Source organism: Aulonocara sp. 'chitande type north' Nkhata Bay, linkage group LG23 (genome assembly GCF_057382095.1).
Source record: "Aulonocara sp. 'chitande type north' Nkhata Bay isolate Kocher_YH1m ecotype deep benthic linkage group LG23, A_spYH_male_GT1.1, whole genome shotgun sequence".
Lineage (NCBI taxonomy): Eukaryota > Metazoa > Chordata > Actinopteri > Cichliformes > Cichlidae > Aulonocara > Aulonocara sp. 'chitande type north' Nkhata Bay.
This window is the reverse complement of record NC_141365.1, coordinates 23411444-23436674: the sequence shown is the minus strand read 5'-3', so window position 1 is coordinate 23436674 and position 25231 is coordinate 23411444. Positions and strand designations below refer to the sequence as shown.

General features: G+C 44.7%; 43 non-coding genes across 43 annotated transcripts; all 43 read right to left on the bottom strand.

Annotated features, from left to right (window-relative positions):
- Positions 1-474: 474 nt before the first annotated feature.
- On the bottom strand, positions 475-547 carry trnar-ucg (transfer RNA arginine (anticodon UCG)). The gene has a single exon. It is a non-coding gene; the product is annotated as a tRNA-Arg (tRNA).
- Positions 548-906: 359 nt separating this feature from the next.
- Positions 907-980, bottom strand: trnai-aau (transfer RNA isoleucine (anticodon AAU)). Its single transcript has one exon. It is a non-coding gene; the product is annotated as a tRNA-Ile (tRNA).
- A 493-nt stretch (positions 981-1473) lies between these two features.
- Positions 1474-1547, bottom strand: trnai-aau (transfer RNA isoleucine (anticodon AAU)). The gene has a single exon. It is a non-coding gene; the product is annotated as a tRNA-Ile (tRNA).
- A 464-nt stretch (positions 1548-2011) lies between these two features.
- trnar-ucg (transfer RNA arginine (anticodon UCG)) lies at positions 2012-2084 on the bottom strand. The gene has a single exon. It is a non-coding gene; the product is annotated as a tRNA-Arg (tRNA).
- Positions 2085-2443: 359 nt separating this feature from the next.
- trnai-aau (transfer RNA isoleucine (anticodon AAU)) lies at positions 2444-2517 on the bottom strand. The gene has a single exon. It is a non-coding gene; the product is annotated as a tRNA-Ile (tRNA).
- A 495-nt stretch (positions 2518-3012) lies between these two features.
- Positions 3013-3086, bottom strand: trnai-aau (transfer RNA isoleucine (anticodon AAU)). Its single transcript has one exon. It is a non-coding gene; the product is annotated as a tRNA-Ile (tRNA).
- A 464-nt stretch (positions 3087-3550) lies between these two features.
- Positions 3551-3623, bottom strand: trnar-ucg (transfer RNA arginine (anticodon UCG)). Its single transcript has one exon. It is a non-coding gene; the product is annotated as a tRNA-Arg (tRNA).
- Positions 3624-3982: 359 nt separating this feature from the next.
- Positions 3983-4056, bottom strand: trnai-aau (transfer RNA isoleucine (anticodon AAU)). The gene has a single exon. It is a non-coding gene; the product is annotated as a tRNA-Ile (tRNA).
- Positions 4057-5087: 1031 nt separating this feature from the next.
- On the bottom strand, positions 5088-5160 carry trnar-ucg (transfer RNA arginine (anticodon UCG)). The gene has a single exon. It is a non-coding gene; the product is annotated as a tRNA-Arg (tRNA).
- A 359-nt stretch (positions 5161-5519) lies between these two features.
- Positions 5520-5593, bottom strand: trnai-aau (transfer RNA isoleucine (anticodon AAU)). The gene has a single exon. It is a non-coding gene; the product is annotated as a tRNA-Ile (tRNA).
- A 495-nt stretch (positions 5594-6088) lies between these two features.
- Positions 6089-6162, bottom strand: trnai-aau (transfer RNA isoleucine (anticodon AAU)). Its single transcript has one exon. It is a non-coding gene; the product is annotated as a tRNA-Ile (tRNA).
- A 464-nt stretch (positions 6163-6626) lies between these two features.
- trnar-ucg (transfer RNA arginine (anticodon UCG)) lies at positions 6627-6699 on the bottom strand. The gene has a single exon. It is a non-coding gene; the product is annotated as a tRNA-Arg (tRNA).
- A 359-nt stretch (positions 6700-7058) lies between these two features.
- trnai-aau (transfer RNA isoleucine (anticodon AAU)) lies at positions 7059-7132 on the bottom strand. Its single transcript has one exon. It is a non-coding gene; the product is annotated as a tRNA-Ile (tRNA).
- A 493-nt stretch (positions 7133-7625) lies between these two features.
- On the bottom strand, positions 7626-7699 carry trnai-aau (transfer RNA isoleucine (anticodon AAU)). Its single transcript has one exon. It is a non-coding gene; the product is annotated as a tRNA-Ile (tRNA).
- A 464-nt stretch (positions 7700-8163) lies between these two features.
- trnar-ucg (transfer RNA arginine (anticodon UCG)) lies at positions 8164-8236 on the bottom strand. Its single transcript has one exon. It is a non-coding gene; the product is annotated as a tRNA-Arg (tRNA).
- A 359-nt stretch (positions 8237-8595) lies between these two features.
- trnai-aau (transfer RNA isoleucine (anticodon AAU)) lies at positions 8596-8669 on the bottom strand. Its single transcript has one exon. It is a non-coding gene; the product is annotated as a tRNA-Ile (tRNA).
- A 495-nt stretch (positions 8670-9164) lies between these two features.
- On the bottom strand, positions 9165-9238 carry trnai-aau (transfer RNA isoleucine (anticodon AAU)). Its single transcript has one exon. It is a non-coding gene; the product is annotated as a tRNA-Ile (tRNA).
- A 464-nt stretch (positions 9239-9702) lies between these two features.
- trnar-ucg (transfer RNA arginine (anticodon UCG)) lies at positions 9703-9775 on the bottom strand. The gene has a single exon. It is a non-coding gene; the product is annotated as a tRNA-Arg (tRNA).
- A 359-nt stretch (positions 9776-10134) lies between these two features.
- Positions 10135-10208, bottom strand: trnai-aau (transfer RNA isoleucine (anticodon AAU)). Its single transcript has one exon. It is a non-coding gene; the product is annotated as a tRNA-Ile (tRNA).
- Positions 10209-11239: 1031 nt separating this feature from the next.
- trnar-ucg (transfer RNA arginine (anticodon UCG)) lies at positions 11240-11312 on the bottom strand. The gene has a single exon. It is a non-coding gene; the product is annotated as a tRNA-Arg (tRNA).
- Positions 11313-11671: 359 nt separating this feature from the next.
- trnai-aau (transfer RNA isoleucine (anticodon AAU)) lies at positions 11672-11745 on the bottom strand. Its single transcript has one exon. It is a non-coding gene; the product is annotated as a tRNA-Ile (tRNA).
- A 480-nt stretch (positions 11746-12225) lies between these two features.
- Positions 12226-12298, bottom strand: trnar-ucg (transfer RNA arginine (anticodon UCG)). The gene has a single exon. It is a non-coding gene; the product is annotated as a tRNA-Arg (tRNA).
- Positions 12299-12657: 359 nt separating this feature from the next.
- trnai-aau (transfer RNA isoleucine (anticodon AAU)) lies at positions 12658-12731 on the bottom strand. Its single transcript has one exon. It is a non-coding gene; the product is annotated as a tRNA-Ile (tRNA).
- Positions 12732-13224: 493 nt separating this feature from the next.
- On the bottom strand, positions 13225-13298 carry trnai-aau (transfer RNA isoleucine (anticodon AAU)). Its single transcript has one exon. It is a non-coding gene; the product is annotated as a tRNA-Ile (tRNA).
- A 464-nt stretch (positions 13299-13762) lies between these two features.
- On the bottom strand, positions 13763-13835 carry trnar-ucg (transfer RNA arginine (anticodon UCG)). Its single transcript has one exon. It is a non-coding gene; the product is annotated as a tRNA-Arg (tRNA).
- A 359-nt stretch (positions 13836-14194) lies between these two features.
- On the bottom strand, positions 14195-14268 carry trnai-aau (transfer RNA isoleucine (anticodon AAU)). The gene has a single exon. It is a non-coding gene; the product is annotated as a tRNA-Ile (tRNA).
- Positions 14269-14763: 495 nt separating this feature from the next.
- On the bottom strand, positions 14764-14837 carry trnai-aau (transfer RNA isoleucine (anticodon AAU)). The gene has a single exon. It is a non-coding gene; the product is annotated as a tRNA-Ile (tRNA).
- A 464-nt stretch (positions 14838-15301) lies between these two features.
- On the bottom strand, positions 15302-15374 carry trnar-ucg (transfer RNA arginine (anticodon UCG)). Its single transcript has one exon. It is a non-coding gene; the product is annotated as a tRNA-Arg (tRNA).
- A 359-nt stretch (positions 15375-15733) lies between these two features.
- trnai-aau (transfer RNA isoleucine (anticodon AAU)) lies at positions 15734-15807 on the bottom strand. Its single transcript has one exon. It is a non-coding gene; the product is annotated as a tRNA-Ile (tRNA).
- A 1031-nt stretch (positions 15808-16838) lies between these two features.
- Positions 16839-16911, bottom strand: trnar-ucg (transfer RNA arginine (anticodon UCG)). The gene has a single exon. It is a non-coding gene; the product is annotated as a tRNA-Arg (tRNA).
- A 359-nt stretch (positions 16912-17270) lies between these two features.
- Positions 17271-17344, bottom strand: trnai-aau (transfer RNA isoleucine (anticodon AAU)). Its single transcript has one exon. It is a non-coding gene; the product is annotated as a tRNA-Ile (tRNA).
- A 495-nt stretch (positions 17345-17839) lies between these two features.
- On the bottom strand, positions 17840-17913 carry trnai-aau (transfer RNA isoleucine (anticodon AAU)). Its single transcript has one exon. It is a non-coding gene; the product is annotated as a tRNA-Ile (tRNA).
- A 464-nt stretch (positions 17914-18377) lies between these two features.
- trnar-ucg (transfer RNA arginine (anticodon UCG)) lies at positions 18378-18450 on the bottom strand. The gene has a single exon. It is a non-coding gene; the product is annotated as a tRNA-Arg (tRNA).
- A 359-nt stretch (positions 18451-18809) lies between these two features.
- On the bottom strand, positions 18810-18883 carry trnai-aau (transfer RNA isoleucine (anticodon AAU)). Its single transcript has one exon. It is a non-coding gene; the product is annotated as a tRNA-Ile (tRNA).
- Positions 18884-19914: 1031 nt separating this feature from the next.
- trnar-ucg (transfer RNA arginine (anticodon UCG)) lies at positions 19915-19987 on the bottom strand. Its single transcript has one exon. It is a non-coding gene; the product is annotated as a tRNA-Arg (tRNA).
- A 359-nt stretch (positions 19988-20346) lies between these two features.
- Positions 20347-20420, bottom strand: trnai-aau (transfer RNA isoleucine (anticodon AAU)). Its single transcript has one exon. It is a non-coding gene; the product is annotated as a tRNA-Ile (tRNA).
- A 495-nt stretch (positions 20421-20915) lies between these two features.
- trnai-aau (transfer RNA isoleucine (anticodon AAU)) lies at positions 20916-20989 on the bottom strand. Its single transcript has one exon. It is a non-coding gene; the product is annotated as a tRNA-Ile (tRNA).
- A 464-nt stretch (positions 20990-21453) lies between these two features.
- trnar-ucg (transfer RNA arginine (anticodon UCG)) lies at positions 21454-21526 on the bottom strand. The gene has a single exon. It is a non-coding gene; the product is annotated as a tRNA-Arg (tRNA).
- Positions 21527-21885: 359 nt separating this feature from the next.
- Positions 21886-21959, bottom strand: trnai-aau (transfer RNA isoleucine (anticodon AAU)). Its single transcript has one exon. It is a non-coding gene; the product is annotated as a tRNA-Ile (tRNA).
- A 1031-nt stretch (positions 21960-22990) lies between these two features.
- On the bottom strand, positions 22991-23063 carry trnar-ucg (transfer RNA arginine (anticodon UCG)). The gene has a single exon. It is a non-coding gene; the product is annotated as a tRNA-Arg (tRNA).
- Positions 23064-23422: 359 nt separating this feature from the next.
- On the bottom strand, positions 23423-23496 carry trnai-aau (transfer RNA isoleucine (anticodon AAU)). The gene has a single exon. It is a non-coding gene; the product is annotated as a tRNA-Ile (tRNA).
- A 480-nt stretch (positions 23497-23976) lies between these two features.
- trnar-ucg (transfer RNA arginine (anticodon UCG)) lies at positions 23977-24049 on the bottom strand. Its single transcript has one exon. It is a non-coding gene; the product is annotated as a tRNA-Arg (tRNA).
- A 359-nt stretch (positions 24050-24408) lies between these two features.
- trnai-aau (transfer RNA isoleucine (anticodon AAU)) lies at positions 24409-24482 on the bottom strand. Its single transcript has one exon. It is a non-coding gene; the product is annotated as a tRNA-Ile (tRNA).
- Positions 24483-25231: the final 749 nt, after the last annotated feature.

Genomic DNA, 25231 nt, shown 5'->3' with positions numbered 1-25231 from the left:
ATGTGTGTGAACCCATCCTTTTGTTGACTAATATACCAAAAAAGAGAGGGTGGAAGAACTGTTAAGAACACAAGAGAAATGTGTGTTTACAAGAAATTACTTCAAGCAGTACCAATGAAAGCCAACTCTTGGAAGCTCCTACTGATCAGAAGCCACCTATGCAGGTGTAGTTCCACCAACAGCCTGCTTCCAAGTCGTGATTTTTTCACCCATGTCGCTTGAGGTCATGGCATGTTATTGACTTTCTATGGTTGCTTCTAAGCCAAGACCACTGGGGCCTGGCACTGATAAGGCCAAGTTCATGGCTTCAGTCCGCAACCTGGCCATTCGAGCCTCGTTTGAGAACTCGTAGAGTCTCTGTTGAAGGACATGAAATTGACAAAAGTGTAGCAATTTTGGATGACATAAAGGATCCGAGGTTGGCCTGCTGCAATCCAACTGGGAACGCATGCCTGCTCCTCAAGGACTCACAACAAACCACGAAGGGACTTGAACCCTCAATCTTCTGATCCGAAGTCAGACGCCTTGTCCGTTAGGCCACGTGGTCTGGCAGAAGCTCCCTCTTTTCACGAACGTTCGTTGGAGTCTGGTTGAATCAACTGCTGGTGTTGGGTTGCTCACGTGGCTGGTGGATATTGCTTGATTGTTGCTTGAAATAATTGATTGTTGCTTGAAATAAGTGCATGCCACAGCATTTCTCCCATGTATCACGCTCTTAAAAATGTAGTCGTACCTGCCACATGCACAGTGGATCCACCCACTAAGCCAGAGTATTATCTGCCAATGAAGGTCATAAAGCTTACGTGGCCCGATCTGTCATCTGGAAGTTGGCAGAGGTTTTTTGTTGGATCCCACCCAATAAAATCCACATTCTATCATGAGACAGCACGTTGGATGGCTGTTGAATGGCCAGTATGGGGATTGAACCCATGACCTTGGCGTTATTAGCACCACGCTCTGACCAGCTGAGCTAACCGGCCTACAAAATGTGTGTGAACCCATCCTTTTGTTGACTAATATACCAAAAAAGAGAGGGTGGAAGAACTGTTAAGAACACAAGAGAAATGTGTGTTTACAAGAAATTACTTCAACATAGTGGGAAAAAAAAGTCTTCTGTTGACTTACAAAAAATGCTTTAAGAAGAAATTTGCCACAAAACAATACATGGTGTGCGTCTTCTAAAGTTAGGGTCGTTAGGTGAGGATATAAAGCAGCAGTTTTTGATGCAGTATGCTGTGTCAGACTTTGGAAATGAGTGATTTATCCAGAAAGTAGCTGGAAAAGTGATTTGGAGATTGTAGCTAAGCATGTAATGTATTCATTAGCGTGTCATGTGTCAGTGAATTTTGTGGTTTGCTGTCATTTGTAGTTGCGTACATCACTCACCTGGAAGTTGGCAGAGGTTTTTTCTTGGATCCCACCCAAAAAAATCCACAGTCTATCATGAGACAGCACGTTGGATGGCTGTTGGAATGGCCAGTATGGGGATTGAACCCATGACCTTGGCATTATTAGCACCACGCTCTGACCAGCTGAGCTAACCGGCCTACAAAATCATTCTGTTGACTGATATACCAAAAAAGAGGGTGGGAGAACTGTTAACAACACAAGAGAAATGTGTGTTTACAAGAAATTACTTCAAGCAGTACCAATGAAAGCCAACTCTTGGAAGCTCCTACTGATCAGAAGCCACCTATGCAGGTGTAGTTCCACCAACAGCCTGCTTCCAAGTCGTGATTTTTTCACCCATGTCGCTTGAGGTCATGGCATGTTATTGACTTTCTATGGTTGCTTCTAAGCCAAGACCACTGGGGCCTGGCACTGATAAGGCCAAGTTCATGGCTTCAGTCCGCAACCTGGCCATTCGAGCCTCGTTTGAGAACTCGTAGAGTCTCTGTTGAAGGACATGAAATTGACAAAAGTGTAGCAATTTTGGATGACATAAAGGATCCGAGGTTGGCCTGCTGCAATCTAACTAGGAACGCATGCCTGCTCCTCAAGGACTCACAACAAACCACGAAGGGACTTGAACCCTCAATCTTCTGATCCGAAGTCAGACGCCTTGTCCGTTAGGCCACGTGGTCTGGCAGAAGCTCCCTCTTTTCACGAACGTTCGTTGGAGTCTGGTTGAATCAACTGCTGGTGTTGGGTTGCTCACGTGGCTGGTGGATATTGCTTGATTGTTGCTTGAAATAATTGATTGTTGCTTGAAATAAGTGCATGCCACAGCATTTCTCCCATGTATCACGCTCTTAAAAATGTAGTCCTACCTGCCACATGCACAGTGGATCCACCCACTAAGCCAGAGTATTATCTGCCAATGAAGGTCATAAAGCTTACGTGGCCCGATCTGTCACCTGGAAGTTGGCAGAGGTTTTTTGTTGGATCCCACCCAATAAAATCCACATTCTATCATGAGACAGCACGTTGGATGGCTGTTGAATGGCCAGTATGGGGATTGAACCCATGACCTTGGCGTTATTAGCACCACGCTCTGACCAGCTGAGCTAACCGGCCTACAAAATGTGTGTGAACCCATCCTTTTGTTGACTAATATGCCAAAAAAGAGAGGGTGGAAGAACTGTTAAGAACACAAGAGAAATGTGTGTTTACAAGAAATTACTTCAACATAGTGGGAAAAAAAGAAGTCTTCTGTTGACTTACAAAAAATGCTTTAAGAAGAAATTTGCCACAAAACAATACATGGTGTGCGTCTTCTAAAGTTAGGGTCGTTAGGTGAGGATATAAAGCAGCAGTTTTTGATGCAGTATGCTGTGTCAGACTTTGGAAATGAGTGATTTATCCAGAAAGTAGCTGGAAAAGTGATTTGGAGATTGTAGCTAAGCATGTAATGTATTCATTAGCGTGTCATGTGTCAGTGAATTTTGTGGTTTGCTGTCATTTGTAGTTGCGTACATCACTCACCTGGAAGTTGGCAGAGGTTTTTTCTTGGATCCCACCCAAAAAAATCCACAGTCTATCATGAGACAGCACGTTGGATGGCTGTTGGAATGGCCAGTATGGGGATTGAACCCATGACCTTGGCGTTATTAGCACCACGCTCTGACCAGCTGAGCTAACCGGCCTACAAAGGCATTCTGTTGACTGATATACCAAAAAAGAGGGTGGAAGAACTGTTAACAACACAAGAGAAATGTGTGTTTACAAGAAATTACTTCAAGCAGTACCAATGAAAGCCAACTCTTGGAAGCTCCTACTGATCAGAAGCCACCTATGCAGGTGTAGTTCCACCAACAGCCTGCTTCCAAGTCGTGATTTTTTCACCCATGTCGCTTGAGGTCATGGCATGTTATTGACTTTCTATGGTTGCTTCTAAGCCAAGACCACTGGGGCCTGGCACTGATAAGGCCAAGTTCATGGCTTCAGTCCGCAACCTGGCCATTCGAGCCTCGTTTGAGAACTCGTAGAGTCTCTGTTGAAGGACATGAAATTGACAAAAGTGTAGCAATTTTGGATGACATAAAGGATCCGAGGTTGGCCTGCTGCAATCCAACTGGGAACGCATGCCTGCTCCTCAAGGACTCACAACAAACCACGAAGGGACTTGAACCCTCAATCTTCTGATCCGAAGTCAGACGCCTTGTCCGTTAGGCCACGTGGTCTGGCAGAAGCTCCCTCTTTTCACGAATGTTCGTTGGAGTCTGGTTGAATCAACTGCTGGTGTTGGGTTGCTCACGTGGCTGGTGGATATTGCTTGATTGTTGCTTGAAATAATTGATTGTTGCTTGAAATAAGTGCATGCCACAGCATTTCTCCCATGTATCACGCTCTTAAAAATGTAGTCGTACCTGCCACATGCACAGTGGATCCACCCACTAAGCCAGAGTATTATCTGCCAATGAAGGTCATAAAGCTTACGTGGCCCGATCTGTCATCTGGAAGTTGGCAGAGGTTTTTTGTTGGATCCCACCCAATAAAATCCACATTCTATCATGAGACAGCACGTTGGATGGCTGTTGAATGGCCAGTATGGGGATTGAACCCATGACCTTGGCGTTATTAGCACCACGCTCTGACCAGCTGAGCTAACCGGCCTACAAAATGTGTGTGAACCCATCCTTTTGTTGACTAATATACCAAAAAAGAGAGGGTGGAAGAACTGTTAAGAACACAAGAGAAATGTGTGTTTACAAGAAATTACTTCAACATAGTGGGAAAAAAAAGTCTTCTGTTGACTTACAAAAAATGCTTTAAGAAGAAATTTGCCACAAAACAATACATGGTGTGCGTCTTCTAAAGTTAGGGTCGTTAGGTGAGGATATAAAGCAGCAGTTTTTGATGCAGTATGCTGTGTCAGACTTTGGAAATGAGTGATTTATCCAGAAAGTAGCTGGAAAAGTGATTTGGAGATTGTAGCTAAGCATGTAATGTATTCATTAGCGTGTCATGTGTCAGTGAATTTTGTGGTTTGCTGTCATTTGTAGTTGCGTACATCACTCACCTGGAAGTTGGCAGAGGTTTTTTCTTGGATCCCACCCAAAAAAATCCACAGTCTATCATGAGACAGCACGTTGGATGGCTGTTGGAATGGCCATTATGGGGATTGAACCCATGACCTTGGCATTATTAGCACCACGCTCTGACCAGCTGAGCTAACCGGCCTACAAAATCATTCTGTTGACTGATATACCAAAAAAGAGGGTGGAAGAACTGTTAACAACACAAGAGAAATGTGTGTTTACAAGAAATTACTTCAAGCAGTACCAATGAAAGCCAACTCTTGGAAGCTCCTACTGATCAGAAGCCACCTATGCAGGTGTAGTTCCACCAACAGCCTGCTTCCAAGTCGTGATTTTTTCACCCATGTCGCTTGAGGTCATGGCATGTTATTGACTTTCTATGGTTGCTTCTAAGCCAAGACCACTGGGGCCTGGCACTGATAAGGCCAAGTTCATGGCTTCAGTCCGCAACCTGGCCATTCGAGCCTCGTTTGAGAACTCGTAGAGTCTCTGTTGAAGGACATGAAATTGACAAAAGTGTAGCAATTTTGGATGACATAAAGGATCCGAGGTTGGCCTGCTGCAATCTAACTGGGAACGCATGCCTGCTCCTCAAGGACTCACAACAAACCACGAAGGGACTTGAACCCTCAATCTTCTGATCCGAAGTCAGACGCCTTGTCCGTTAGGCCACGTGGTCTGGCAGAAGCTCCCTCTTTTCACGAACGTTCGTTGGAGTCTGGTTGAATCAACTGCTGGTGTTGGGTTGCTCACGTGGCTGGTGGATATTGCTTGATTGTTGCTTGAAATAATTGATTGTTGCTTGAAATAAGTGCATGCCACAGCATTTCTCCCATGTATCACGCTCTTAAAAATGTAGTCCTACCTGCCACATGCACAGTGGATCCACCCACTAAGCCAGAGTATTATCTGCCAATGAAGGTCATAAAGCTTACGTGGCCCGATCTGTCACCTGGAAGTTGGCAGAGGTTTTTTGTTGGATCCCACCCAATAAAATCCACATTCTATCATGAGACAGCACGTTGGATGGCTGTTGAATGGCCAGTATGGGGATTGAACCCATGACCTTGGCGTTATTAGCACCACGCTCTGACCAGCTGAGCTAACCGGCCTACAAAATGTGTGTGAACCCATCCTTTTGTTGACTAATATGCCAAAAAAGAGAGGGTGGAAGAACTGTTAAGAACACAAGAGAAATGTGTGTTTACAAGAAATTACTTCAACATAGTGGGAAAAAAAGAAGTCTTCTGTTGACTTACAAAAAATGCTTTAAGAAGAAATTTGCCACAAAACAATACATGGTGTGCGTCTTCTAAAGTTAGGGTCGTTAGGTGAGGATATAAAGCAGCAGTTTTTGATGCAGTATGCTGTGTCAGACTTTGGAAATGAGTGATTTATCCAGAAAGTAGCTGGAAAAGTGATTTGGAGATTGTAGCTAAGCATGTAATGTATTCATTAGCGTGTCATGTGTCAGTGAATTTTGTGGTTTGCTGTCATTTGTAGTTGCGTACATCACTCACCTGGAAGTTGGCAGAGGTTTTTTCTTGGATCCCACCCAAAAAAATCCACAGTCTATCATGAGACAGCACGTTGGATGGCTGTTGGAATGGCCAGTATGGGGATTGAACCCATGACCTTGGCGTTATTAGCACCACGCTCTGACCAGCTGAGCTAACCGGCCTACAAAGGCATTCTGTTGACTGATATACCAAAAAAGAGGGTGGAAGAACTGTTAACAACACAAGAGAAATGTGTGTTTACAAGAAATTACTTCAAGCAGTACCAATGAAAGCCAACTCTTGGAAGCTCCTACTGATCAGAAGCCACCTATGCAGGTGTAGTTCCACCAACAGCCTGCTTCCAAGTCGTGATTTTTTCACCCATGTCGCTTGAGGTCATGGCATGTTATTGACTTTCTATGGTTGCTTCTAAGCCAAGACCACTGGGGCCTGGCACTGATAAGGCCAAGTTCATGGCTTCAGTCCGCAACCTGGCCATTCGAGCCTCGTTTGAGAACTCGTAGAGTCTCTGTTGAAGGACATGAAATTGACAAAAGTGTAGCAATTTTGGATGACATAAAGGATCCGAGGTTGGCCTGCTGCAATCTAACTGGGAACGCATGCCTGCTCCTCAAGGACTCACAACAAACCACGAAGGGACTTGAACCCTCAATCTTCTGATCCGAAGTCAGACGCCTTGTCCGTTAGGCCACGTGGTCTGGCAGAAGCTCCCTCTTTTCACGAACGTTCGTTGGAGTCTGGTTGAATCAACTGCTGGTGTTGGGTTGCTCACGTGGCTGGTGGATATTGCTTGATTGTTGCTTGAAATAATTGATTGTTGCTTGAAATAAGTGCATGCCACAGCATTTCTCCCATGTATCACGCTCTTAAAAATGTAGTCGTACCTGCCACATGCACAGTGGATCCACCCACTAAGCCAGAGTATTATCTGCCAATGAAGGTCATAAAGCTTACGTGGCCCGATCTGTCACCTGGAAGTTGGCAGAGGTTTTTTGTTGGATCCCACCCAATAAAATCCACATTCTATCATGAGACAGCACGTTGGATGGCTGTTGAATGGCCAGTATGGGGATTGAACCCATGACCTTGGCGTTATTAGCACCACGCTCTGACCAGCTGAGCTAACCGGCCTACAAAATGTGTGTGAACCCATCCTTTTGTTGACTAATATACCAAAAAAGAGAGGGTGGAAGAACTGTTAAGAACACAAGAGAAATGTGTGTTTACAAGAAATTACTTCAACATAGTGGGAAAAAAAAGTCTTCTGTTGACTTACAAAAAATGCTTTAAGAAGAAATTTGCCACAAAACAATACATGGTGTGCGTCTTCTAAAGTTAGGGTCGTTAGGTGAGGATATAAAGCAGCAGTTTTTGATGCAGTATGCTGTGTCAGACTTTGGAAATGAGTGATTTATCCAGAAAGTAGCTGGAAAAGTGATTTGGAGATTGTAGCTAAGCATGTAATGTATTCATTAGCGTGTCATGTGTCAGTGAATTTTGTGGTTTGCTGTCATTTGTAGTTGCGTACATCACTCACCTGGAAGTTGGCAGAGGTTTTTTCTTGGATCCCACCCAAAAAAATCCACAGTCTATCATGAGACAGCACGTTGGATGGCTGTTGGAATGGCCAGTATGGGGATTGAACCCATGACCTTGGCGTTATTAGCACCACGCTCTGACCAGCTGAGCTAACCGGCCTACAAAATCATTCTGTTGACTGATATACCAAAAAAGAGGGTGGAAGAACTGTTAACAACACAAGAGAAATGTGTGTTTACAAGAAATTACTTCAAGCAGTACCAATGAAAGCCAACTCTTGGAAGCTCCTACTGATCAGAAGCCACCTATGCAGGTGTAGTTCCACCAACAGCCTGCTTCCAAGTCGTGATTTTTTCACCCATGTCGCTTGAGGTCATGGCATGTTATTGACTTTCTATGGTTGCTTCTAAGCCAAGACCACTGGGGCCTGGCACTGATAAGGCCAAGTTCATGGCTTCAGTCCGCAACCTGGCCATTCGAGCCTCGTTTGAGAACTCGTAGAGTCTCTGTTGAAGGACATGAAATTGACAAAAGTGTAGCAATTTTGGATGACATAAAGGATCCGAGGTTGGCCTGCTGCAATCTAACTGGGAACGCATGCCTGCTCCTCAAGGACTCACAACAAACCACGAAGGGACTTGAACCCTCAATCTTCTGATCCGAAGTCAGACGCCTTGTCCGTTAGGCCACGTGGTCTGGCAGAAGCTCCCTCTTTTCACGAACGTTCGTTGGAGTCTGGTTGAATCAACTGCTGGTGTTGGGTTGCTCACGTGGCTGGTGGATATTGCTTGATTGTTGCTTGAAATAATTGATTGTTGCTTGAAATAAGTGCATGCCACAGCATTTCTCCCATGTATCACGCTCTTAAAAATGTAGTCGTACCTGCCACATGCACAGTGGATCCACCCACTAAGCCAGAGTATTATCTGCCAATGAAGGTCATAAAGCTTACGTGGCCCGATCTGTCACCTGGAAGTTGGCAGAGGTTTTTTGTTGGATCCCACCCAATAAAATCCACATTCTATCATGAGACAGCACGTTGGATGGCTGTTGAATGGCCAGTATGGGGATTGAACCCATGACCTTGGCGTTATTAGCACCACGCTCTGACCAGCTGAGCTAACCGGCCTACAAAATGTGTGTGAACCCATCCTTTTGTTGACTAATATGCCAAAAAAGAGAGGGTGGAAGAACTGTTAAGAACACAAGAGAAATGTGTGTTTACACGAAATTACTTCAACATAGTGGGAAAAAAAGAAGTCTTCTGTTGACTTACAAAAAATGCTTTAAGAAGAAATTTGCCACAAAACAATACATGGTGTGCGTCTTCTAAAGTTAGGGTCGTTAGGTGAGGATATAAAGCAGCAGTTTTTGATGCAGTATGCTGTGTCAGACTTTGGAAATGAGTGATTTATCCAGAAAGTAGCTGGAAAAGTGATTTGGAGATTGTAGCTAAGCATGTAATGTATTCATTAGCGTGTCATGTGTCAGTGAATTTTGTGGTTTGCTGTCATTTGTAGTTGCGTACATCACTCACCTGGAAGTTGGCAGAGGTTTTTTCTTGGATCCCACCCAAAAAAATCCACAGTCTATCATGAGACAGCACGTTGGATGGCTGTTGGAATGGCCAGTATGGGGATTGAACCCATGACCTTGGCATTATTAGCACCACGCTCTGACCAGCTGAGCTAACCGGCCTACAAAATCATTCTGTTGACTGATATACCAAAAAAGAGGGTGGAAGAACTGTTAACAACACAAGAGAAATGTGTGTTTACAAGAAATTACTTCAAGCAGTACCAATGAAAGCCAACTCTTGGAAGCTCCTACTGATCAGAAGCCACCTATGCAGGTGTAGTTCCACCAACAGCCTGCTTCCAAGTCGTGATTTTTTCACCCATGTCGCTTGAGGTCATGGCATGTTATTGACTTTCTATGGTTGCTTCTAAGCCAAGACCACTGGGGCCTGGCACTGATAAGGCCAAGTTCATGGCTTCAGTCCGCAACCTGGCCATTCGAGCCTCGTTTGAGAACTCGTAGAGTCTCTGTTGAAGGACATGAAATTGACAAAAGTGTAGCAATTTTGGATGACATAAAGGATCCGAGGTTGGCCTGCTGCAATCTAACTGGGAACGCATGCCTGCTCCTCAAGGACTCACAACAAACCACGAAGGGACTTGAACCCTCAATCTTCTGATCCGAAGTCAGACGCCTTGTCCGTTAGGCCACGTGGTCTGGCAGAAGCTCCCTCTTTTCACGAACGTTCGTTGGAGTCTGGTTGAATCAACTGCTGGTGTTGGGTTGCTCACGTGGCTGGTGGATATTGCTTGATTGTTGCTTGAAATAATTGATTGTTGCTTGAAATAAGTGCATGCCACAGCATTTCTCCCATGTATCACGCTCTTAAAAATGTAGTCCTACCTGCCACATGCACAGTGGATCCACCCACTAAGCCAGAGTATTATCTGCCAATGAAGGTCATAAAGCTTACGTGGCCCGATCTGTCACCTGGAAGTTGGCAGAGGTTTTTTGTTGGATCCCACCCAATAAAATCCACATTCTATCATGAGACAGCACGTTGGATGGCTGTTGAATGGCCAGTATGGGGATTGAACCCATGACCTTGGCGTTATTAGCACCACGCTCTGACCAGCTGAGCTAACCGGCCTACAAAATGTGTGTGAACCCATCCTTTTGTTGACTAATATACCAAAAAAGAGAGGGTGGAAGAACTGTTAAGAACACAAGAGAAATGTGTGTTTACAAGAAATTACTTCAACATAGTGGGAAAAAAAAGTCTTCTGTTGACTTACAAAAAATGCTTTAAGAAGAAATTTGCCACAAAACAATACATGGTGTGCGTCTTCTAAAGTTAGGGTCGTTAGGTGAGGATATAAAGCAGCAGTTTTTGATGCAGTATGCTGTGTCAGACTTTGGAAATGAGTGATTTATCCAGAAAGTAGCTGGAAAAGTGATTTGGAGATTGTAGCTAAGCATGTAATGTATTCATTAGCGTGTCATGTGTCAGTGAATTTTGTGGTTTGCTGTCATTTGTAGTTGCGTACATCACTCACCTGGAAGTTGGCAGAGGTTTTTTCTTGGATCCCACCCAAAAAAATCCACAGTCTATCATGAGACTGCACGTTGGATGGCTGTTGGAATGGCCAGTATGGGGATTGAACTCATGACCTTGGCGTTATTAGCACCACGCTCTGACCAGCTGAGCTAACCGGCCTACAAAGGCATTCTGTTGACTGATATACCAAAAAAGAGGGTGGAAGAACTGTTAACAACACAAGAGAAATGTGTGTTTACAAGAAATTACTTCAAGCAGTACCAATGAAAGCCAACTCTTGGAAGCTCCTACTGATCAGAAGCCACCTATGCAGGTGTAGTTCCACCAACAGCCTGCTTCCAAGTCGTGATTTTTTCACCCATGTCGCTTGAGGTCATGGCATGTTATTGACTTTCTATGGTTGCTTCTAAGCCAAGACCACTGGGGCCTGGCACTGATAAGGCCAAGTTCATGGCTTCAGTCCGCAACCTGGCCATTCGAGCCTCGTTTGAGAACTCGTAGAGTCTCTGTTGAAGGACATGAAATTGACAAAAGTGTAGCAATTTTGGATGACATAAAGGATCCGAGGTTGGCCTGCTGCAATCTAACTGGGAACGCATGCCTGCTCCTCAAGGACTCACAACAAACCACGAAGGGACTTGAACCCTCAATCTTCTGATCCGAAGTCAGACGCCTTGTCCGTTAGGCCACGTGGTCTGGCAGAAGCTCCCTCTTTTCACGAACGTTCGTTGGAGTCTGGTTGAATCAACTGCTGGTGTTGGGTTGCTCACGTGGCTGGTGGATATTGCTTGATTGTTGCTTGAAATAATTGATTGTTGCTTGAAATAAGTGCATGCCACAGCATTTCTCCCATGTATCACGCTCTTAAAAATGTAGTCCTACCTGCCACATGCACAGTGGATCCACCCACTAAGCCAGAGTATTATCTGCCAATGAAGGTCATAAAGCTTACGTGGCCCGATCTGTCACCTGGAAGTTGGCAGAGGTTTTTTGTTGGATCCCACCCAATAAAATCCACATTCTATCATGAGACAGCACGTTGGATGGCTGTTGAATGGCCAGTATGGGGATTGAACCCATGACCTTGGCGTTATTAGCACCACGCTCTGACCAGCTGAGCTAACCGGCCTACAAAATGTGCGTGAACCCATCCTTTTGTTGACTAATATGCCAAAAAAGAGAGGGTGGAAGAACTGTTAAGAACACAAGAGAAATGTGTGTTTACAAGAAATTACTTCAAGCAGTACCAATGAAAGCCAACTCTTGGAAGCTCCTACTGATCAGAAGCCACCTATGCAGGTGTAGTTCCACCAACAGCCTGCTTCCAAGTCGTGATTTTTTCACCCATGTCGCTTGAGGTCATGGCATGTTATTGACTTTCTATGGTTGCTTCTAAGCCAAGACCACTGGGGCCTGGCACTGATAAGGCCAAGTTCATGGCTTCAGTCCGCAACCTGGCCATTCGAGCCTCGTTTGAGAACTCGTAGAGTCTCTGTTGAAGGACATGAAATTGACAAAAGTGTAGCAATTTTGGATGACATAAAGGATCCGAGGTTGGCCTGCTGCAATCCAACTGGGAACGCATGCCTGCTCCTCAAGGACTCACAACAAACCACGAAGGGACTTGAACCCTCAATCTTCTGATCCGAAGTCAGACGCCTTGTCCGTTAGGCCACGTGGTCTGGCAGAAGCTCCCTCTTTTCACGAACGTTCGTTGGAGTCTGGTTGAATCAACTGCTGGTGTTGGGTTGCTCACGTGGCTGGTGGATATTGCTTGATTGTTGCTTGAAATAATTGATTGTTGCTTGAAATAAGTGCATGCCACAGCATTTCTCCCATGTATCACGCTCTTAAAAATGTAGTCGTACCTGCCACATGCACAGTGGATCCACCCACTAAGCCAGAGTATTATCTGCCAATGAAGGTCATAAAGCTTACGTGGCCCGATCTGTCATCTGGAAGTTGGCAGAGGTTTTTTGTTGGATCCCACCCAATAAAATCCACATTCTATCATGAGACAGCACGTTGGATGGCTGTTGAATGGCCAGTATGGGGATTGAACCCATGACCTTGGCGTTATTAGCACCACGCTCTGACCAGCTGAGCTAACCGGCCTACAAAATGTGTGTGAACCCATCCTTTTGTTGACTAATATACCAAAAAAGAGAGGGTGGAAGAACTGTTAAGAACACAAGAGAAATGTGTGTTTACAAGAAATTACTTCAACATAGTGGGAAAAAAAAGTCTTCTGTTGACTTACAAAAAATGCTTTAAGAAGAAATTTGCCACAAAACAATACATGGTGTGCGTCTTCTAAAGTTAGGGTCGTTAGGTGAGGATATAAAGCAGCAGTTTTTGATGCAGTATGCTGTGTCAGACTTTGGAAATGAGTGATTTATCCAGAAAGTAGCTGGAAAAGTGATTTGGAGATTGTAGCTAAGCATGTAATGTATTCATTAGCGTGTCATGTGTCAGTGAATTTTGTGGTTTGCTGTCATTTGTAGTTGCGTACATCACTCACCTGGAAGTTGGCAGAGGTTTTTTCTTGGATCCCACCCAAAAAAATCCACAGTCTATCATGAGACAGCACGTTGGATGGCTGTTGGAATGGCCAGTATGGGGATTGAACCCATGACCTTGGCATTATTAGCACCACGCTCTGACCAGCTGAGCTAACCGGCCTACAAAATCATTCTGTTGACTGATATACCAAAAAAGAGGGTGGGAGAACTGTTAACAACACAAGAGAAATGTGTGTTTACAAGAAATTACTTCAAGCAGTACCAATGAAAGCCAACTCTTGGAAGCTCCTACTGATCAGAAGCCACCTATGCAGGTGTAGTTCCACCAACAGCCTGCTTCCAAGTCGTGATTTTTTCACCCATGTCGCTTGAGGTCATGGCATGTTATTGACTTTCTATGGTTGCTTCTAAGCCAAGACCACTGGGGCCTGGCACTGATAAGGCCAAGTTCATGGCTTCAGTCCGCAACCTGGCCATTCGAGCCTCGTTTGAGAACTCGTAGAGTCTCTGTTGAAGGACATGAAATTGACAAAAGTGTAGCAATTTTGGATGACATAAAGGATCCGAGGTTGGCCTGCTGCAATCTAACTAGGAACGCATGCCTGCTCCTCAAGGACTCACAACAAACCACGAAGGGACTTGAACCCTCAATCTTCTGATCCGAAGTCAGACGCCTTGTCCGTTAGGCCACGTGGTCTGGCAGAAGCTCCCTCTTTTCACGAACGTTCGTTGGAGTCTGGTTGAATCAACTGCTGGTGTTGGGTTGCTCACGTGGCTGGTGGATATTGCTTGATTGTTGCTTGAAATAATTGATTGTTGCTTGAAATAAGTGCATGCCACAGCATTTCTCCCATGTATCACGCTCTTAAAAATGTAGTCCTACCTGCCACATGCACAGTGGATCCACCCACTAAGCCAGAGTATTATCTGCCAATGAAGGTCATAAAGCTTACGTGGCCCGATCTGTCACCTGGAAGTTGGCAGAGGTTTTTTGTTGGATCCCACCCAATAAAATCCACATTCTATCATGAGACAGCACGTTGGATGGCTGTTGAATGGCCAGTATGGGGATTGAACCCATGACCTTGGCGTTATTAGCACCACGCTCTGACCAGCTGAGCTAACCGGCCTACAAAATGTGTGTGAACCCATCCTTTTGTTGACTAATATGCCAAAAAAGAGAGGGTGGAAGAACTGTTAAGAACACAAGAGAAATGTGTGTTTACAAGAAATTACTTCAACATAGTGGGAAAAAAAGAAGTCTTCTGTTGACTTACAAAAAATGCTTTAAGAAGAAATTTGCCACAAAACAATACATGGTGTGCGTCTTCTAAAGTTAGGGTCGTTAGGTGAGGATATAAAGCAGCAGTTTTTGATGCAGTATGCTGTGTCAGACTTTGGAAATGAGTGATTTATCCAGAAAGTAGCTGGAAAAGTGATTTGGAGATTGTAGCTAAGCATGTAATGTATTCATTAGCGTGTCATGTGTCAGTGAATTTTGTGGTTTGCTGTCATTTGTAGTTGCGTACATCACTCACCTGGAAGTTGGCAGAGGTTTTTTCTTGGATCCCACCCAAAAAAATCCACAGTCTATCATGAGACAGCACGTTGGATGGCTGTTGGAATGGCCAGTATGGGGATTGAACCCATGACCTTGGCGTTATTAGCACCACGCTCTGACCAGCTGAGCTAACCGGCCTACAAAGGCATTCTGTTGACTGATATACCAAAAAAGAGGGTGGAAGAACTGTTAACAACACAAGAGAAATGTGTGTTTACAAGAAATTACTTCAAGCAGTACCAATGAAAGCCAACTCTTGGAAGCTCCTACTGATCAGAAGCCACCTATGCAGGTGTAGTTCCACCAACAGCCTGCTTCCAAGTCGTGATTTTTTCACCCATGTCGCTTGAGGTCATGGCATGTTATTGACTTTCTATGGTTGCTTCTAAGCCAAGACCACTGGGGCCTGGCACTGATAAGGCCAAGTTCATGGCTTCAGTCCGCAACCTGGCCATTCGAGCCTCGTTTGAGAACTCGTAGAGTCTCTGTTGAAGGACATGAAATTGACAAAAGTGTAGCAATTTTGGATGACATAAAGGATCCGAGGTTGGCCTGCTGCAATCCAACTGGGAACGCATGCCTGCTCCTCAAGGACTCACAACAAACCACGAAGGGACTTGAACCCTCAATCTTCTGATCCGAAGTCAGACGCCTTGTCCGTTAGGCCACGTGGTCTGGCAGAAGCTCCCTCTTTTCACGAATGTTCGTTGGAGTCTGGTTGAATCAACTGCTGGTGTTGGGTTGCTCACGTGGCTGGTGGATATTGCTTGATTGTTGCTTGAAATAATTGATTGTTGCTTGAAATAAGTGCATGCCACAGCATTTCTCCCATGTATCACGCTCTTAAAAATGTAGTCGTACCTGCCACATGCACAGTGGATCCACCCACTAAGCCAGAGTATTATCTGCCAATGAAGGTCATAAAGCTTACGTGGCCCGATCTGTCATCTGGAAGTTGGCAGAGGTTTTTTGTTGGATCCCACCCAATAAAATCCACATTCTATCATGAGACAGCACGTTGGATGGCTGTTGAATGGCCAGTATGGGGATTGAACCCATGACCTTGGCGTTATTAGCACCACGCTCTGACCAGCTGAGCTAACCGGCCTACAAAATGTGTGTGAACCCATCCTTTTGTTGACTAATATACCAAAAAAGAGAGGGTGGAAGAACTGTTAAGAACACAAGAGAAATGTGTGTTTACAAGAAATTACTTCAACATAGTGGGAAAAAAAAGTCTTCTGTTGACTTACAAAAAATGCTTTAAGAAGAAATTTGCCACAAAACAATACATGGTGTGCGTCTTCTAAAGTTAGGGTCGTTAGGTGAGGATATAAAGCAGCAGTTTTTGATGCAGTATGCTGTGTCAGACTTTGGAAATGAGTGATTTATCCAGAAAGTAGCTGGAAAAGTGATTTGGAGATTGTAGCTAAGCATGTAATGTATTCATTAGCGTGTCATGTGTCAGTGAATTTTGTGGTTTGCTGTCATTTGTAGTTGCGTACATCACTCACCTGGAAGTTGGCAGAGGTTTTTTCTTGGATCCCACCCAAAAAAATCCACAGTCTATCATGAGACAGCACGTTGGATGGCTGTTGGAATGGCCATTATGGGGATTGAACCCATGACCTTGGCATTATTAGCACCACGCTCTGACCAGCTGAGCTAACCGGCCTACAAAATCATTCTGTTGACTGATATACCAAAAAAGAGGGTGGAAGAACTGTTAACAACACAAGAGAAATGTGTGTTTACAAGAAATTACTTCAAGCAGTACCAATGAAAGCCAACTCTTGGAAGCTCCTACTGATCAGAAGCCACCTATGCAGGTGTAGTTCCACCAACAGCCTGCTTCCAAGTCGTGATTTTTTCACCCATGTCGCTTGAGGTCATGGCATGTTATTGACTTTCTATGGTTGCTTCTAAGCCAAGACCACTGGGGCCTGGCACTGATAAGGCCAAGTTCATGGCTTCAGTCCGCAACCTGGCCATTCGAGCCTCGTTTGAGAACTCGTAGAGTCTCTGTTGAAGGACATGAAATTGACAAAAGTGTAGCAATTTTGGATGACATAAAGGATCCGAGGTTGGCCTGCTGCAATCTAACTGGGAACGCATGCCTGCTCCTCAAGGACTCACAACAAACCACGAAGGGACTTGAACCCTCAATCTTCTGATCCGAAGTCAGACGCCTTGTCCGTTAGGCCACGTGGTCTGGCAGAAGCTCCCTCTTTTCACGAACGTTCGTTGGAGTCTGGTTGAATCAACTGCTGGTGTTGGGTTGCTCACGTGGCTGGTGGATATTGCTTGATTGTTGCTTGAAATAATTGATTGTTGCTTGAAATAAGTGCATGCCACAGCATTTCTCCCATGTATCACGCTCTTAAAAATGTAGTCCTACCTGCCACATGCACAGTGGATCCACCCACTAAGCCAGAGTATTATCTGCCAATGAAGGTCATAAAGCTTACGTGGCCCGATCTGTCACCTGGAAGTTGGCAGAGGTTTTTTGTTGGATCCCACCCAATAAAATCCACATTCTATCATGAGACAGCACGTTGGATGGCTGTTGAATGGCCAGTATGGGGATTGAACCCATGACCTTGGCGTTATTAGCACCACGCTCTGACCAGCTGAGCTAACCGGCCTACAAAATGTGTGTGAACCCATCCTTTTGTTGACTAATATGCCAAAAAAGAGAGGGTGGAAGAACTGTTAAGAACACAAGAGAAATGTGTGTTTACAAGAAATTACTTCAACATAGTGGGAAAAAAAGAAGTCTTCTGTTGACTTACAAAAAATGCTTTAAGAAGAAATTTGCCACAAAACAATACATGGTGTGCGTCTTCTAAAGTTAGGGTCGTTAGGTGAGGATATAAAGCAGCAGTTTTTGATGCAGTATGCTGTGTCAGACTTTGGAAATGAGTGATTTATCCAGAAAGTAGCTGGAAAAGTGATTTGGAGATTGTAGCTAAGCATGTAATGTATTCATTAGCGTGTCATGTGTCAGTGAATTTTGTGGTTTGCTGTCATTTGTAGTTGCGTACATCACTCACCTGGAAGTTGGCAGAGGTTTTTTCTTGGATCCCACCCAAAAAAATCCACAGTCTATCATGAGACAGCACGTTGGATGGCTGTTGGAATGGCCAGTATGGGGATTGAACCCATGACCTTGGCGTTATTAGCACCACGCTCTGACCAGCTGAGCTAACCGGCCTACAAAGGCATTCTGTTGACTGATATACCAAAAAAGAGGGTGGAAGAACTGTTAACAACACAAGAGAAATGTGTGTTTACAAGAAATTACTTCAAGCAGTACCAATGAAAGCCAACTCTTGGAAGCTCCTACTGATCAGAAGCCACCTATGCAGGTGTAGTTCCACCAACAGCCTGCTTCCAAGTCGTGATTTTTTCACCCATGTCGCTTGAGGTCATGGCATGTTATTGACTTTCTATGGTTGCTTCTAAGCCAAGACCACTGGGGCCTGGCACTGATAAGGCCAAGTTCATGGCTTCAGTCCGCAACCTGGCCATTCGAGCCTCGTTTGAGAACTCGTAGAGTCTCTGTTGAAGGACATGAAATTGACAAAAGTGTAGCAATTTTGGATGACATAAAGGATCCGAGGTTGGCCTGCTGCAATCCAACTGGGAACGCATGCCTGCTCCTCAAGGACTCACAACAAACCACGAAGGGACTTGAACCCTCAATCTTCTGATCCGAAGTCAGACGCCTTGTCCATTAGGCCACGTGGTCTGGCAGAAGCTCCCTCTTTTCACGAATGTTCGTTGGAGTCTGGTTGAATCAACTGCTGGTGTTGGGTTGCTCACGTGGCTGGTGGATATTGCTTGATTGTTGCTTGAAATAATTGATTGTTGCTTGAAATAAGTGCATGCCACAGCATTTCTCCCATGTATCACGCTCTTAAAAATGTAGTCGTACCTGCCACATGCACAGTGGATCCACCCACTAAGCCAGAGTATTATCTGCCAATGAAGGTCATAAAGCTTACGTGGCCCGATCTGTCATCTGGAAGTTGGCAGAGGTTTTTTGTTGGATCCCACCCAATAAAATCCACATTCTATCATGAGACAGCACGTTGGATGGCTGTTGAATGGCCAGTATGGGGATTGAACCCATGACCTTGGCGTTATTAGCACCACGCTCTGACCAGCTGAGCTAACCGGCCTACAAAATGTGTGTGAACCCATCCTTTTGTTGACTAATATACCAAAAAAGAGAGGGTGGAAGAACTGTTAAGAACACAAGAGAAATGTGTGTTTACAAGAAATTACTTCAACATAGTGGGAAAAAAAAGTCTTCTGTTGACTTACAAAAAATGCTTTAAGAAGAAATTTGCCACAAAACAATACATGGTGTGCGTCTTCTAAAGTTAGGGTCGTTAGGTGAGGATATAAAGCAGCAGTTTTTGATGCAGTATGCTGTGTCAGACTTTGGAAATGAGTGATTTATCCAGAAAGTAGCTGGAAAAGTGATTTGGAGATTGTAGCTAAGCATGTAATGTATTCATTAGCGTGTCATGTGTCAGTGAATTTTGTGGTTTGCTGTCATTTGTAGTTGCGTACATCACTCACCTGGAAGTTGGCAGAGGTTTTTTCTTGGATCCCACCCAAAAAAATCCACAGTCTATCATGAGACAGCACGTTGGATGGCTGTTGGAATGGCCAGTATGGGGATTGAACCCATGACCTTGGCATTATTAGCACCACGCTCTGACCAGCTGAGCTAACCGGCCTACAAAATCATTCTGTTGACTGATATACCAAAAAAGAGGGTGGAAGAACTGTTAACAACACAAGAGAAATGTGTGTTTACAAGAAATTACTTCAAGCAGTACCAATGAAAGCCAACTCTTGGAAGCTCCTACTGATCAGAAGCCACCTATGCAGGTGTAGTTCCACCAACAGCCTGCTTCCAAGTCGTGATTTTTTCACCCATGTCGCTTGAGGTCATGGCATGTTATTGACTTTCTATGGTTGCTTCTAAGCCAAGACCACTGGGGCCTGGCACTGATAAGGCCAAGTTCATGGCTTCAGTCCGCAACCTGGCCATTCGAGCCTCGTTTGAGAACTCGTAGAGTCTCTGTTGAAGGACATGAAATTGACAAAAGTGTAGCAATTTTGGATGACATAAAGGATCCGAGGTTGGCCTGCTGCAATCTAACTGGGAACGCATGCCTGCTCCTCAAGGACTCACAACAAACCACGAAGGGACTTGAACCCTCAATCTTCTGATCCGAAGTCAGACGCCTTGTCCGTTAGGCCACGTGGTCTGGCAGAAGCTCCCTCTTTTCACGAACGTTCGTTGGAGTCTGGTTGAATCAACTGCTGGTGTTGGGTTGCTCACGTGGCTGGTGGATATTGCTTGATTGTTGCTTGAAATAATTGATTGTTGCTTGAAATAAGTGCATGCCACAGCATTTCTCCCATGTATCACGCTCTTAAAAATGTAGTCCTACCTGCCACATGCACAGTGGATCCACCCACTAAGCCAGAGTATTATCTGCCAATGAAGGTCATAAAGCTTACGTGGCCCGATCTGTCACCTGGAAGTTGGCAGAGGTTTTTTGTTGGATCCCACCCAATAAAATCCACATTCTATCATGAGACAGCACGTTGGATGGCTGTTGAATGGCCAGTATGGGGATTGAACCCATGACCTTGGCGTTATTAGCACCACGCTCTGACCAGCTGAGCTAACCGGCCTACAAAATGTGTGTGAACCCATCCTTTTGTTGACTAATATGCCAAAAAAGAGAGGGTGGAAGAACTGTTAAGAACACAAGAGAAATGTGTGTTTACAAGAAATTACTTCAACATAGTGGGAAAAAAAGAAGTCTTCTGTTGACTTACAAAAAATGCTTTAAGAAGAAATTTGCCACAAAACAATACATGGTGTGCGTCTTCTAAAGTTAGGGTCGTTAGGTGAGGATATAAAGCAGCAGTTTTTGATGCAGTATGCTGTGTCAGACTTTGGAAATGAGTGATTTATCCAGAAAGTAGCTGGAAAAGTGATTTGGAGATTGTAGCTAAGCATGTAATGTATTCATTAGCGTGTCATGTGTCAGTGAATTTTGTGGTTTGCTGTCATTTGTAGTTGCGTACATCACTCACCTGGAAGTTGGCAGAGGTTTTTTCTTGGATCCCACCCAAAAAAATCCACAGTCTATCATGAGACAGCACGTTGGATGGCTGTTGGAATGGCCAGTATGGGGATTGAACCCATGACCTTGGCGTTATTAGCACCACGCTCTGACCAGCTGAGCTAACCGGCCTACAAAGGCATTCTGTTGACTGATATACCAAAAAAGAGGGTGGAAGAACTGTTAACAACACAAGAGAAATGTGTGTTTACAAGAAATTACTTCAAGCAGTACCAATGAAAGCCAACTCTTGGAAGCTCCTACTGATCAGAAGCCACCTATGCAGGTGTAGTTCCACCAACAGCCTGCTTCCAAGTCGTGATTTTTTCACCCATGTCGCTTGAGGTCATGGCATGTTATTGACTTTCTATGGTTGCTTCTAAGCCAAGACCACTGGGGCCTGGCACTGATAAGGCCAAGTTCATGGCTTCAGTCCGCAACCTGGCCATTCGAGCCTCGTTTGAGAACTCGTAGAGTCTCTGTTGAAGGACATGAAATTGACAAAAGTGTAGCAATTTTGGATGACATAAAGGATCCGAGGTTGGCCTGCTGCAATCCAACTGGGAACGCATGCCTGCTCCTCAAGGACTCACAACAAACCACGAAGGGACTTGAACCCTCAATCTTCTGATCCGAAGTCAGACGCCTTGTCCGTTAGGCCACGTGGTCTGGCAGAAGCTCCCTCTTTTCACGAATGTTCGTTGGAGTCTGGTTGAATCAACTGCTGGTGTTGGGTTGCTCACGTGGCTGGTGGATATTGCTTGATTGTTGCTTGAAATAATTGATTGTTGCTTGAAATAAGTGCATGCCACAGCATTTCTCCCATGTATCACGCTCTTAAAAATGTAGTCGTACCTGTCACATGCACAGTGGATCCACCCACTAAGCCAGAGTATTATCTGCCAATGAAGGTCATAAAGCTTACGTGGCCCGATCTGTCATCTGGAAGTTGGCAGAGGTTTTTTGTTGGATCCCACCCAATAAAATCCACATTCTATCATGAGACAGCACGTTGGATGGCTGTTGAATGGCCAGTATGGGGATTGAACCCATGACCTTGGCGTTATTAGCACCACGCTCTGACCAGCTGAGCTAACCGGCCTACAAAATGTGTGTGAACCCATCCTTTTGTTGACTAATATACCAAAAAAGAGAGGGTGGAAGAACTGTTAAGAACACAAGAGAAATGTGTGTTTACAAGAAATTACTTCAACATAGTGGGAAAAAAAAGTCTTCTGTTGACTTACAAAAAATGCTTTAAGAAGAAATTTGCCACAAAACAATACATGGTGTGCGTCTTCTAAAGTTAGGGTCGTTAGGTGAGGATATAAAGCAGCAGTTTTTGATGCAGTATGCTGTGTCAGACTTTGGAAATGAGTGATTTATCCAGAAAGTAGCTGGAAAAGTGATTTGGAGATTGTAGCTAAGCATGTAATGTATTCATTAGCGTGTCATGTGTCAGTGAATTTTGTGGTTTGCTGTCATTTGTAGTTGCGTACATCACTCACCTGGAAGTTGGCAGAGGTTTTTTCTTGGATCCCACCCAAAAAAATCCACAGTCTATCATGAGACAGCACGTTGGATGGCTGTTGGAATGGCCAGTATGGGGATTGAACCCATGACCTTGGCATTATTAGCACCACGCTCTGACCAGCTGAGCTAACCGGCCTACAAAATCATTCTGTTGACTGATATACCAAAAAAGAGGGTGGAAGAACTGTTAACAACACAAGAGAAATGTGTGTTTACAAGAAATTACTTCAAGCAGTACCAATGAAAGCCAACTCTTGGAAGCTCCTACTGATCAGAAGCCACCTATGCAGGTGTAGTTCCACCAACAGCCTGCTTCCAAGTCGTGATTTTTTCACCCATGTCGCTTGAGGTCATGGCATGTTATTGACTTTCTATGGTTGCTTCTAAGCCAAGACCACTGGGGCCTGGCACTGATAAGGCCAAGTTCATGGCTTCAGTCCGCAACCTGGCCATTCGAGCCTCGTTTGAGAACTCGTAGAGTCTCTGTTGAAGGACATGAAATTGACAAAAGTGTAGCAATTTTGGATGACATAAAGGATCCGAGGTTGGCCTGCTGCAATCTAACTGGGAACGCATGCCTGCTCCTCAAGGACTCACAACAAACCACGAAGGGACTTGAACCCTCAATCTTCTGATCCGAAGTCAGACGCCTTGTCCGTTAGGCCACGTGGTCTGGCAGAAGCTCCCTCTTTTCACGAACGTTCGTTGGAGTCTGGTTGAATCAACTGCTGGTGTTGGGTTGCTCACGTGGCTGGTGGATATTGCTTGATTGTTGCTTGAAATAATTGATTGTTGCTTGAAATAAGTGCATGCCACAGCATTTCTCCCATGTATCACGCTCTTAAAAATGTAGTCCTACCTGCCACATGCACAGTGGATCCACCCACTAAGCCAGAGTATTATCTGCCAATGAAGGTCATAAAGCTTACGTGGCCCGATCTGTCACCTGGAAGTTGGCAGAGGTTTTTTGTTGGATCCCACCCAATAAAATCCACATTCTATCATGAGACAGCACGTTGGATGGCTGTTGAATGGCCAGTATGGGGATTGAACCCATGACCTTGGCGTTATTAGCACCACGCTCTGACCAGCTGAGCTAACCGGCCTACAAAATGTGTGTGAACCCATCCTTTTGTTGACTAATATGCCAAAAAAGAGAGGGTGGAAGAACTGTTAAGAACACAAGAGAAATGTGTGTTTACAAGAAATTACTTCAAGCAGTACCAATGAAAGCCAACTCTTGGAAGCTCCTACTGATCAGAAGCCACCTATGCAGGTGTAGTTCCACCAACAGCCTGCTTCCAAGTCGTGATTTTTTCACCCATGTCGCTTGAGGTCATGGCATGTTATTGACTTTCTATGGTTGCTTCTAAGCCAAGACCACTGGGGCCTGGCACTGATAAGGCCAAGTTCATGGCTTCAGTCCGCAACCTGGCCATTCGAGCCTCGTTTGAGAACTCGTAGAGTCTCTGTTGAAGGACATGAAATTGACAAAAGTGTAGCAATTTTGGATGACATAAAGGATCCGAGGTTGGCCTGCTGCAATCCAACTGGGAACGCATGCCTGCTCCTCAAGGACTCACAACAAACCACGAAGGGACTTGAACCCTCAATCTTCTGATCCGAAGTCAGACGCCTTGTCCGTTAGGCCACGTGGTCTGGCAGAAGCTCCCTCTTTTCACGAACGTTCGTTGGAGTCTGGTTGAATCAACTGCTGGTGTTGGGTTGCTCACGTGGCTGGTGGATATTGCTTGATTGTTGCTTGAAATAATTGATTGTTGCTTGAAATAAGTGCATGCCACAGCATTTCTCCCATGTATCACGCTCTTAAAAATGTAGTCGTACCTGCCACATGCACAGTGGATCCACCCACTAAGCCAGAGTATTATCTGCCAATGAAGGTCATAAAGCTTACGTGGCCCGATCTGTCATCTGGAAGTTGGCAGAGGTTTTTTGTTGGATCCCACCCAATAAAATCCACATTCTATCATGAGACAGCACGTTGGATGGCTGTTGAATGGCCAGTATGGGGATTGAACCCATGACCTTGGCGTTATTAGCACCACGCTCTGACCAGCTGAGCTAACCGGCCTACAAAATGTGTGTGAACCCATCCTTTTGTTGACTAATATACCAAAAAAGAGAGGGTGGAAGAACTGTTAAGAACACAAGAGAAATGTGTGTTTACAAGAAATTACTTCAACATAGTGGGAAAAAAAAGTCTTCTGTTGACTTACAAAAAATGCTTTAAGAAGAAATTTGCCACAAAACAATACATGGTGTGCGTCTTCTAAAGTTAGGGTCGTTAGGTGAGGATATAAAGCAGCAGTTTTTGATGCAGTATGCTGTGTCAGACTTTGGAAATGAGTGATTTATCCAGAAAGTAGCTGGAAAAGTGATTTGGAGATTGTAGCTAAGCATGTAATGTATTCATTAGCGTGTCATGTGTCAGTGAATTTTGTGGTTTGCTGTCATTTGTAGTTGCGTACATCACTCACCTGGAAGTTGGCAGAGGTTTTTTCTTGGATCCCACCCAAAAAAATCCACAGTCTATCATGAGACAGCACGTTGGATGGCTGTTGGAATGGCCAGTATGGGGATTGAACCCATGACCTTGGCATTATTAGCACCACGCTCTGACCAGCTGAGCTAACCGGCCTACAAAATCATTCTGTTGACTGATATACCAAAAAAGAGGGTGGAAGAACTGTTAACAACACAAGAGAAATGTGTGTTTACAAGAAATTACTTCAAGCAGTACCAATGAAAGCCAACTCTTGGAAGCTCCTACTGATCAGAAGCCACCTATGCAGGTGTAGTTCCACCAACAGCCTGCTTCCA